We start from the raw sequence: 13,079 nt of genomic DNA on the forward strand, positions 1-13,079 counted from the left end.
GGAAGTGGACAGGTACCACTTATTTAATTACATAACAGCACTAATAATTAGCAGAGAAAAGTAATTTTCCTTTTATCTACCTGGCTTTCATTTGAACTAAATTCTTTGAAGAACTGATTCAAGTAGAGCGACCATAAATGTATAAAAATAATGATTATTTTTAGTCAGTCAGTTTGGATATGGTCAAACTAAAAAAAGCAAAGATGAGCACAGCAATAAACCCTTTCTAGTTGATCATTTTCTTTTTCTCTTTGATTCAGTTATCCCAGTCTAAAATATTTTCATCTCTGTCATTCTGCACCCTTCATGCCTGTCTCTGTGCTTCTTGTTCCACTTCACTTTACCGACCTGCAAGTACGTTTTATTCTTAAATTCATTGTGTCAACCATTCTCATAAAATACTGATTACACATGTATGCTCGTGAGTTGTCAGTCTAGAACAATTTGAACAAGAAATAATCCAACATAAAGTGTTGTTATATGAAAGTGAAGATCAACCCTAAATGAACATTTTTTGGCTATCATGTGTATACAAGTGCATTTAAATGTTTCATACAATACTTAACATACTTTCACCGAGAATTTTTGAGGTAACAGAACATAAACATTTTTAATGAAGACAGGATATTCAATACATTGATAATATATAGATAGATGTCCAATCATGCATTTAACTTAGCTGTGCAAGAAGCAGCTTGCAGCATGACTTATTGACAAACTAAAAGTCAAACAGTGCAGCAATTTTCATGTATTACTGCTGAAAATGGGAAATGACATAGCTAAGTTTAATTTTAAAATAACAATTGCCAAACAGCCACTGAAACATCAAATGATGCACTTTTAAAACATGATATTTCTACCATTATTCTGATCAGAAACAGATGGGAGCATTGTTGAAGCAGTATTTTGCTGGAAGCATATAAATGAAATTATCACCAATTGAAGTATTAAACAGTAAATTGAACTGATATCCTTTGTCTGAACATACACCCTTAAAATCATTAAGTTGTTTCATTTGCACTGCATGCCATATTATTATTTCATTGAGAGGCTCGGCATTCAAATACACACCAGAAAAGTAGTGCTTATCATCACCATGTAGGTGAAGATTTTTAAGGCCTTGTGGAGTCTTATTTACTACCAAACAATTTCTTTGTTACTGAAGTTGGATATTATTTAAATTGAAACTTATTCCTTCAGTATTAAGTCATTATTAGAAATTAAGTAAAAGCAAAACAAATAAAAGATTTTTATACTTTTTGCCATCTTTCATCTCTATTTTTAAATCCCTTTCTTTCCTTTTCTCTATTTTGCTTTCTGCATATGATTTTACATTAATTCTAATTGAAACTTTTTTGTTTAAAATTCCACAAGCCTCAGGAAGGACTGTTAAACCACATGGAGTAGGGAGGATCTCAATACATTCCCGGTTCACTCAAACCAAAACCTCTTGCAACAGACATTCCATGGAGGTAAATGATGCACAAAAGGCAACAAATTTTTTGAAGGCAGCTGCCAAGTTTGATGAAATATGATGCACTTACTGCTAACTGCAAAATAAGAGCTAGATTCCAACCATAGGAGCACTTCTGACAAAATGGCTTGCATACAATTTTACACTGGCCAATAAAATGCCTATGAACATTTATTTTTTCTCTCTCTCTCCCTCCCACAAGCTATCAATAGCTCCATGATTTCCATCAGGTTCAATGAGAAAAAGGAAAGGGACCGGTGAAGTATTCTTACATCTGTGATATGATTGAATTGGCTGATTAAAAGTATGGGGGGATATGAGTGCTATCTTTGTATTGAGAATGCACTGTAACAGATGGACACTGTCTTCCTCTTCTACATTCTTTCCACATCTGTTACACTTCCTCTATCTAGAAAATTGGCATTTTCACATATTTTTCTAGCCTGGACATATCCCCCAGCCTTAATTTCACACACAAAAGTATTTCTATTTGTAGCCCTTGTTATTTCTGTTATCTTTAAAATGCACCTGTCCTATTATTGCAAATAATATTTCAAAAACCACAATTCATATTATTGGTATTGAATGATTTCCCATTACTGAAGACAATTTATATTATGATGCAATTATGTCTAGACAGCAGCATGTCCGTTTGGTAAAAGATGATTCAAATTTTGAAATGTGGATCGAAACCTATCTTCCAAACTATAAAGACTATCAAACCTTCATTAGTTGATTTCAAGTTCCCTTTGTGATTGAAAGACATGTTGGTAGCCCAAATACAATCAAGCCTGTCAGGGGTAACTTTGAGTTTGTTGGCTTCAAATTTCAATGATAAGAACAATACAAATGATGATAATAAACTTATAAAAACACTTTATGGCACAAGTTATCTAATTTCTCAGTTTATTTTAGGTTACATTACTTGAAAAAAAACATTATGATTGTAAATTAATGAGATTTGTGAGTGACTAAGAATTATCCTCTGAATTAAATAAATGTTAATATGCTGCAGTTAATAAGCTTTATATTCGTGGTAAAACAGTTTTCATGTTGATTGACTAACAAAAAAAATGCATATATAATACCTCTCCATAGTTCCTAGAGTTCTACAGCATGTAAACACATAGTTCATCCATGCTGACCAAGATGTTATCCAAGGTCTTGCATTTGCTTGCACTTGGCCCATATCCCTCTAAACCTATTCAACATGGAAACACAGCAGCTATTGTCAAATTGGTGGTTTGCACATGCAGCTACCTGTGTAGATCACGTTACAACCTGTCCAACTTTTATTCTACTCGCTCACTTTATAACCTATCCACTGCACAATTAATCTCTTTAAAACTGGTATTACTTGTTGCAAAGTAACTGGTTGACTTAAGAATTTAGTGAAATGGACTAAATTGTTTCAAGGTTAATTGAAAACTGTAAGCCATTCATCACACCTCTCTCAGCTTTAGGCATGATAATTTTAAACAATTTATCTGCCATCTTTGTTTGCAGCACCTTGTAAAATCACTGGCGAAAGGATTCTATGTGGCTGCTTTTAGTTTGCTCTTACTGCACTGGTTCAGGTCAAATAAGCCTCTTTTAGCCAATGGCAACTGCAAGCTAAATTACTCATGTACTTCATGATCAGTGTCTATTAAGGCACATTTCCCATATGGCTTTCTTTGAGTCCAGTAGTTGGCAGCTCAGTTTGTTTTGGTCCAATGTGTGCTGGACAAAGTATCACAGCTACTTTGTATATGTACAGGATGTTCTGACAATACTTGATGAAGTTTAGCTGCCAAAATGTATTCACATTTGTTATGAATTGTGAATTGCCAGGCATTCCTAGAAGAGTTGAGGTGCTTCATTAGCACTTCATGAAAATTACAGCTCATTTCAAAATCTGCTTTGTGGTTCAGGAAATTGCTGCATTTGTATATCAATTGCAATTCAATACTTTGCAGAAAGTGAAGGGATGGTAAATGACAGCACAAATGTTAATTTGAAACTTATGACTCTGTAATGACATTCAAAGTCTGACTCAGAAAGGGTCTCACCTGATTTGTGAGATTTAATTCCCATTTGTTAGAGATTTTTAAAATTGAAAATGTAAACATGTTTCCTTTTTCTTTACAAATCTAATTCTTCTTTCATTCTATACCTGTTGGATTCTAATTCACTCAGTTCCTATCCACATCATTACGCTGTTTCTCAATCAGTATATATGAAAGTTTAAGACTGTTTATCCCATTGTTTACCCAGGTCACATATATTCTGTTATTCTCTCTATACCTTAATCAGAAAAAAATGTATAAATTTGAGCTATCTCAATAAATTTATCTAATAGGACATACCATGAGATGTTCTGCTCCAGTACAACCTGGGCAAATGTAAGTCACATTTCTTTATATTCAGATAAATACAAATTTTATTGCAGTGGAGCAACATCTAAGTACCCAAGTATGAGGATAAACTTGTCATCCAGTTCACATGTACTTCTATATTTATTATGCAGCTGATGAGAGTACCTTTTGTATTGCTGAAAATATTAATATCCCCACATCTGTTTATCCAAAATCAAAGTGAATCCACGTATACAGATTCTAGAGATTTCATGTAGAATCTTGGGCTTTTGATATTGAGTCATAAACATTAGATACAGATTGCTCATGACTCATTTGTTCAAACCTAAACTTACTGGTTTATTAAAACCGACTGTACTATTAAAAAGAAATATAAAGAACACACATTATTCTGGTCATAGAATACACAAGTTAATTTTAAATATCATTCTTTTGAGATTGGGGGAAGACAAAACTTGCTGTACTGCAGAGGTGTGCATCTCTGCAAATTTGAGGCTCTGTAATTTACATTATGTCAATGCAAGTTGGTTTTCCACTGCGATGTGCAAACACAGGAGTGCAATAGGAATGAAGGCACTTTCCTGAAACTAATACAATAAGACTCTGACAATCAGCTAGCCATCTTTTGGAGATCTGATAGTTCAGTGACTGGTTCACCAGATAATGTTTGTTGTGCTACCTCCTGATTCTCCACTGTCCCGCTTCCTGGATTCCCTTTCCAATCACTGAGGGCCCAGTTCCAAGGCTTCGTTCTGACTCACCAAGGCTCACCAACTGCTCTGATTGAACTCCCCGGGGCCACGATTTCCAGGCTTATTTTAAACTGACCTGTGTCCTATTTCCTGCAATCCCTTTAAACATGAGGGATTCACTGGGAAGTATTTTACAATACTATGTAATGATAAAAAATGTTGGGGAAGGAAAAACATCTAATAATCTGGAGAATCTGGGTGCCACCGAAGTCGCAGGTGTGCCAGATTATTGGAGCTTTTCTGCAATCTAATGAATATCTGATTACACATCCATTATATGACAGCAGAATAGCAATGGCTGGAATTTCTGGGAGTAATTCGGAAGGTGCACAATAGATACATCCCAAAGAAGTGTTCTAAATGGAAGATGAGGCAACTGTGGCTAACAAGACAGCATAGAAGTAAGAGAGTGCATACAGTATAGCAAAATTAGTAGGAAGTTTTTAAAAATCAATAGAAGGCAACCAAAATAACCAACGAGGAGAGAAAAGATGAAATATGAAGGCAAGCCAGTCAATAATATAAAAGACATACTAAAAGATTTTTCAGATATGTGAAGAGTAAAAGGGAGCTGAGAGTGGATATTGGAAAATGATGCTGGAGTCGTAATGGCAAATGAACTCAATATATATTTTGCATCAGTCTTCAATGTGGAAAATGCCAGCGGTATACCAAAAATTCAAGAGTGTCAGGCGGCAGAAATAAGTGTAGTTGCTAATACTAAGGAGAAGGTGCTTCAGAAGTTGAAGCAAGGGAGGCAAAAGAGAGGACTACCTGTATAGGCCTCTTAGCCTGACTTCAGTGGTTGGGAAGATGTTGGAGACCATTATTAAAGGCAAGATTTTGGGATACTTGGAGGCACATGATAGAATAGGGAAAAGTCAGCATTGCTTCCTTAAGGGAAAATCTTAACCTGACAAATCTGTTGGAATTCTTTGAGCGTATTTCAAACAGGATAGACAAAGGAGAATCAGTGGGTGTTGTATACTTGGATTTTCAGAAAGCCTTTGACAAGGTGCCACACATGAGCCTGCTAAAGAAGATAAGAACCCATGGTATTACAGGAAAGATACTAGCATGGATAGAAGATTGGCTGACTGGAATTAAAGTGTGGGAATAAAGGGGGCCTTTTCTGTTTGACTGCTTGTGACTAGTGTTCTGCAGGGGTTGGTGTTGGGACTGCTTCTTTTCATGTTATATTTTAATGATTTAGATAATGGAATTGATGACTTTGTGACCAAGGTTGTGAATAATACAAACATAGGTAGTGGAGCAGGTAGTATTGAGGAAGCGGACAAACTGCAGAAGGACTTGGACAGATTAGAAGAATGGAAAACAAAGTGGCAAATAGAAAATATTGTAGGGAAGTGTATGGTTATGCATTTTGGTAGAATGAATAAAGGTGTAGACTATTTTCCTAATGGAGGGAAAATTCAAAAATCAGATTTGCAAAGGGACTTGGGAGTCCTCATGCACGATTCCCTAAATGTTAACTTGTAGGCTGAGTAGATGGTGAGGAAGGCAAATGCAATGTTAGCATTCACTTTGAGAGGACTAGGATATAAAAGCAAGAATGTAATGCTGAGGCTTATAAGGCATTGGTCAGACCATACTTGGAATATTTTGGGCCCCTTACAGTATCTAAGAAAGGATGTGCTGGCATTGGAGAAAGTCCAGAGGAAGTTCACGAGAATGATTATGGGAATGAAAGGGTTAATGTATGATGAGCATTTGATGACTCTGGGCCCGTACTTGCTTAATTTTATATGAATGAGGGTGGATCTCATTGAAACCTATTGAATATTGAAAGGTCTAAATGGACTGGACATGGAGAGGATGTTTACAATTGTGGGATAGTCTAGGACCAGACGACACAGTCTCAGATAGAAGGGCATACCTTTAGAATAGAGATGAGGAGGAATTTTGTTAGCTTTAGGTGGTGAATCTGTGGAACTCGTTGTCACAGATTGCTGTGGAGGCCAAGCTATTGGGAATATTTAAAGCGGAAGTTGATAGGTTCTTGATTAGAAAGGGGGAGAAAGCAGGAGAAAGGGGTTGAGGGGATAAATTAGCCATGATAGAATGGCAGACTGGACTCAATGAGCCAAATGGCCTAATTCTGCTCCTTTGTCTTATTGTCTATATGGTCTTAAAATCACTGACAACGTACCTTAACTTTGTAAAACTCAGTCTGCCAGAAGCAGAGGCGTTTAGGTGGGACTGACATAGCAGGAATGCTAATTGTGCTTTCTAGGATCTCATCAGTACCTTGCAGAGTTAGTGTGACAGGACTGTGGATTGTCATTCCAAGCAGTGTTCCAGTCTGCTTCACTCCAGAGCTAGGCTGAACCATGATTTTCGACTTGCACTACCAGTCTAGTATTCCAAGCTAAAAAAGTCAAACTTACACCTATTCTATCCATTTAGCATGACTACAGTATGTTATTTTATCAATAAAGTTTATTCACTTTATAAATCAATAACATTAATATTTCTGCAATGAAAACAGCAGTTAAATGCCTCACATCAACATAATGCTTTTCTGATGAATCCACAAAGACATAGTGAAGTGCAACCCTAAGGGATTTTGTTTTCTGGGCATTCACATTTCATTATATGTTGTATATAATTTAAATATATTACACTGTATATTTGAAACATTTTATATTATACTCAGTACATATTTTATATTTTCAGGCTAATGACTGAAGAAGCTCACAGTAATCAAACAGAATATATAAAAACTTAAGGGTATTGTTATGAGCAGAAACTGTTATGTATGTACTTTTTTGAAAAAACAAGAAAACATGCAGGAAGATATCTTAATATATTTTGCTCTGGTGGGTGTACACCTCTTTGAGTTGCAGTTAATTGAAGAAGAGGTTAGGAGCACATTTTGGTAAGGAGGATGAGGAAATGAATCAATTAGGTACTCATATTAAGAAAAATAAGTGCAGAATACAATACAAATTATTGTTCAACATTTTTTTGAATATGATATTGTTCAACAATTATTTTGCTGAAACTTCATCAGTAGACTTAAACTTGACTTGTTTGCCGTATTTTACATTTTACACCAGTACATTCCTACAGTACCACTCACCTAATTTTATTAACTGTCCAGAAGCAATTTATTTAAAAAAGTCTAAGCTTAATGGTAAAAGAATTTTATATGGAAAATTGAATCAATTTACAATCATATGTTAATATTTTAAATAAACATGTAATATACAGATGCAAATATTTTAAAATATTTTGTAATATCTGATGCCAACAAATTGAAAGATGAATGACATATGGTATATACAGTTTTGTCACTGTGGTATTTCTTGCAGAATTTCTAATTGACAAATATTCATGGATATGATTACTTCATATGATTCATTATTGGAATAGCATCCCTTCTTCTGACTGAATATTGCACTACCCTCTGGGCACAATCTTGAATTCAATAATTTCAATTAATCAGTCTTTCCAGTCTAGATAGGAACTAGCCAGTTTTGATGATAGCTCAATAACCTGCAATGTTAATTCTATTTTTCTCTCTTCACAAATACTACCAGACTTGACAAATATTTCCAGAATTTTCTATTATTTAAGACTTCTAGCACCTGCAGTGTTTTATATTTCAACAGCATCACTGTTTTTAATTTTCTCTTCTCCGTTTTTAATTCTCTCTTCTCCGTTCTGATTCCTCTTCTGCTATTTATGTACCTCTCCTCCAGACACATCAACTGCAATTACCAAGCCCTTACCATCCTTTTTCAGCCAGCTGCACTGCCATTCAGTTTCTTTTTGGTCTCCATCCCATTATACATATCCCCTTTCTTCTCTGCATACTACCACCTCTCTGTAACTTAAAGATGACTTGATTCCTAATCTTTGATGAAAAGTCATCAACTGGTAAAGTTTAACTCTGTTTCACAGTCCATGGAGACTGCCTGAATACTGTTGGATATATCCTGCATTTTCTGTTTTTACTGTGAACATCTAACATCTAACATTTGTATCAGATGCTTCAAGTGCAATCATTAATTTCATATTTTTGATTTAAACACAACTGAATCTATATAAAGGAATTTCAATTACGTCACTTGTCAGGTGGGTAATATAAACAGCCAGAACAGACTGTATTTTAAAGCACTGTAGACATAACAGTACGTATAATTTAGATTTAAAAATGACTATGTAATTAAATAAATTGACATAGAAATAAAACAAATTCATATGTAATTTAACTGGCTCCACACAGAATCCTGTTCCTGTTCAACCAAGCACAGAAGCAAACTCTTTTATTCATTTTTTGCTCCTATACAAAACCAGCTTCCCTTTGAATGCATCTCGGTTATTTTCTTCATCTACCTATCTACTTTATGTAGAAGAAATTTGCACATTCCTACCACTCCGTGCTTTTCTTCTGAATTCCTTTCTGCATTTAGGAACAGATAACTAATATTTATGGGCTTAAGAATTGCATTAAAAAAAATAATGATCTAACAATGGCACGGACAATGTGTGGAGAATGGGAACAGCTCTTAAATGTGACAGCTCTAAACAAAACTTGGTGCCTTGGGTGGTGGGGTGGGATTTATTATTTTATTTAGAGATACTGCGCTGAGTAGGCCCTTTGAGCTGCGCTGCCCACCATGCCAGATCTGCAGCCAGGACCAGGAATGCAGAACAGAGAGGGAAGAGAGTACACCACACCTATGAAAGATTATTGGGCATGGTGGAAGAGCTAATGGACAGCCGGACAAAGCATTGAGCCCATAGAGAAAGAACAAGCAAGTACAGCATTAAATCCCATGTAGTGACTTCCATGGCTAAATTCAATGGTGGAGTTATTTAACTAACATTAAGGGCTGTTTTAGTGCACATTAGAACATGAAAAATGTCACTAAGTTTGGGGTTTGTAGTTTCCTACTTCCTTGCATGTTTCATCCCATAATAATTACTCATAGCCAAAGTTCACTTTGTGGTCTGCATTAATGCAGGCAAAATGGACATGTTGTGAAAACTGCTGTTTAAGATAGGATTTTCAAAATGGTCCAGGCCACACTACAACTTGGCAGCAACAATATCAAACATAATGAGCAGGAATGTTAGCATAGAAGTGGTGGGCCAGAGGACCCAATTCGATGCTGTTCACCTCCATGGCTCTGCACTTTGAAACCTATTGACATCACTGACCAGTATCCCCTGTGAGTCGAGAGTGAGGCCTGCGTATCAATTTCACATTGTGGCCATGCACACTAAGTAGTGCTGATTTCATTTTGGAATTAATTATATGCTCTGTTCAATCATGCATCAACATTAAAACATGCTATGTTGCTAATTTTCCAGGCCATGGGTGAAGGCTGATTTGCAGCATGAAGAATGGCTGCTGACATGAGTAATGGGCAAGCATATCTACCACTCTGTGTATATCTATGTGAAGCTGTGTTTGCCTTGCCGATCAAGGTAATGAGTGCTTCTTAATCCAGGCACAGCTAACCTTACTTTCTAAATAAATTTGGGGCCAGTGAGTAGAAGATAAGAGGCACATACAATACAGTTTCATATAGACCAAACAAAAATATACTGTATTCACATAGTCAGCGATGTATTCCATTCAAAATGTCTCCATCTATAAGCTGACTATATAAGCGCTTAGGATTTTATCTTCAGGGTGGGTAAGTGTCCTTCTTGGTTTCCCTTTATCACTTTTACTGTGTTCAATCTCTCACTACGCTAAATAACTGACAGATACCTCTACATTGCATAAATTACCGAGTTGGTCACTAGACTGCCAATTAATTGATCCAGAGGAGGGTGACTGGGGTTTGCTGTCTGCATTTGCCATTGGTAAGTTATGCACTTACTCCATGTGTATTTTGAAGGCTACATAAGTCCAGATGCAAAATGGTGGCACCTGGTACAATTACAAAGCTTGTATACAATCAAGTAGCCGGGCAGCACAAATCCCTCCTAAAAAAGACTTAAAATCTTCAATAGCTGGCAAAGTCATACCTCCAGCATTGTCAGTTGCCAAAGCTAACAAGTTCTTTGAATATTTCTGGATATCTCTGAAATTTAAATCAAGTTACTAATTACAAGTATCACAATGAATTCAGCTTGAACCAACTGGTATGTGCAAATGAATAGTTTGCTGTTCCCGCAACTGACCTAATCTTCTCAAGGTTCACAATTTCTGGGAAAATCAGCATTCTTCAGCTTCACTGCTGGACTTTATGCTGCATCCAACGCGGGAGCGGTCAGCAAAATCGCCACTGTAATTTGGCCAGCAAGTTTGGGACTTCCAAATTCCTACTTCTCAGCATGTTCCACCCTACAACAGTAACTTTCAACCAAAGGGCACTTCAGAACGAACACTAACATAGGCAACACACACAAAATGCTTTAGGAACTCAGCAGGCCAGGCATTATCTGTGGAAAAGAATACACAGTCATGTTTTGGGTCTGAAACCCTTCATCAGAACTCATGAAGGCTCCTGAGGAAGGGTCTCAGCCCAGAACATTGACTGTTTACTCTTTTTCATAGATGCTGCCTAGCCTGCTGAGTCCCTCCAGCATTTTGTGTGTGTTGCTTTGGGTTTCCAGCATCTGAAGATTTTTTTGTTTCGACTAACATAGGCAAAATGTGGAAATTATAAAATTTAGTCTTTTTGGTCTCATTTTCTTTGAACTAATTAATCCAGGTGGAATACTTTGCTTCATTACTATTAATCTCTCTATGTAGTGTAACTTGGCTTCCTTATAATTAATTCAAATAGCAAGCATCACCACAAATTATGAGAGAAAAGGCTCAACGTTCAACAGGATGTCATCTATTTTGGCCTTCCCATAGTTTTAATCAGTTATGGGGGTCAAGGTTAGCTGCAGCATATTGTTGTTCTGCTTTAACTCAGTGCTATTCTTTTTAATTCAGCAAGGTAGTATCTAATCTGTCAGGAGTTTCAAACACCACTTATTGTGATTGCTGAAATCATTTCCTCAAGGAGAATGGAACAGTTAATGACTCAGTTTAAAATGAAACCAAAACTGGCAAATTTAAAGTGACACGAGTTTAATTGGAATTCCTGTCATTAAGAACAAGTCAAAACAGATATTAGACTCCTCTCCCTCTAAAATGAAGATTAATTGCTTTACAATAATCCCACCACTTCCAGACTTTATCCCATCCTATTAAATTGTTTACAGCAGATAAGATCAGTACTGAACTGATGGCTAATCTGTTGTTTACAGCAGTTACTGCCAAGGCATACACAATTTGAAAACCTATGTTTTTTTCTCAGATTGTCTAATGACCTAATTTAAGCTCAGTTTTGTAAATTACTACTTGGGTTTTCTTGATGTAAGTATTGTTTTAGGAATATCAATAAATCAATCAAGCATTTTCACTGTCAGACACTCTCACAGTAAGTACACTTGTTAAGTCCATAACAGAGCTTGTTCTATGTAAAGTAACTTGAATGCACTTTAAGCTCAACTATAGGTGTTTCTCCTTTTAGATATAACCTTCTCTGAGGCAACCATCCAAAATTAAGAGGCAGGTAAAGTTCACTGACTCTACTCCACACTGATGCAATTCTGCAGCACCAGGCTGGATATCGTCTCCATTAGCACATGCACATACTTGCCCAAACTAAGGAGAGTCAAAAAATTGAATATATCAAATGTTGAAATATGCACCAGAAAGGGTTTTCCACAGCCTTTCAAAGAGAACCAGGATATATCCTTGTGTGGTAAGGTGGATTAACAGTTACTCTTCTGCAGCTTGCTTATGACTTCAAGGGAATAGAAAGAAATTTTCAAAGCTTGGTCACAAATACACTAGGTTTCTCCTCTGCTTTTGTGGTCCTTCCAGGAGATTTATTCTCCAACAATGAGACAGAAAAATCTCACAAAACTTTAATGCTGGTTCTTTCTATTATGTTCTCATACAGTATATCCAAGGTATTGCTATGGCAACAGAGACAAGAAAGAGCACAGAAATATGGAAGGGCTTCTGTCCTTGAGTGACTGAAAAATTTCAGTTATGCTAATAAAAGTATTATACATGTTCCTGCATATCAGAACATCCATGCTGAACAACGGAAACCGGACTCACTGGAAGCCGGCAAGGCAAATGAGTATGCACCTTTTAGATGTGTGAGTGAGTTAATTGTTGATGGGATGAAAAGGGCCAATCATTTAATTTAAAGATACAAATTGAGCTTCTGTAACGTTCACTATTGCCTGGTAATTATTATTCCCACAGGAATGAGGAAGCAATGTGCTTAATTGAGTGTGTAATAAGTGAAAGAATTTTTGCCTTGAGGCTCTTGGGTGCAAATGGTGGATTAAAATGGAAGATTTGGATGATCTTTTTCCTTCCCTCACTACTCTGGCCTCAAACTAATTATTAAAGCCCTCAATATCTTCTTTTGTTCTAAGGAGAGAATGACTTTATATGTTAGGGCCCCATGGGAAATAATGAAATAACAAAATGAAAAA

The 13,079-nt window shown here is 36.3% G+C and overlaps 1 protein-coding gene across 4 annotated transcripts in view; it reads right to left on the reverse strand.

Moving 5' to 3' along the window:
• Window positions 1-13,079, reverse strand: part of LOC140202236 (RNA-binding protein Nova-1) — a 334,247-nt gene that overhangs the window by 73,335 nt on the left and 247,833 nt on the right. The gene's annotated exons all lie outside the window — the stretch shown is intronic.

Source organism: Mobula birostris, chromosome 1 (assembly GCF_030028105.1).
Source record: "Mobula birostris isolate sMobBir1 chromosome 1, sMobBir1.hap1, whole genome shotgun sequence".
NCBI lineage: Eukaryota > Metazoa > Chordata > Chondrichthyes > Myliobatiformes > Myliobatidae > Mobula > Mobula birostris.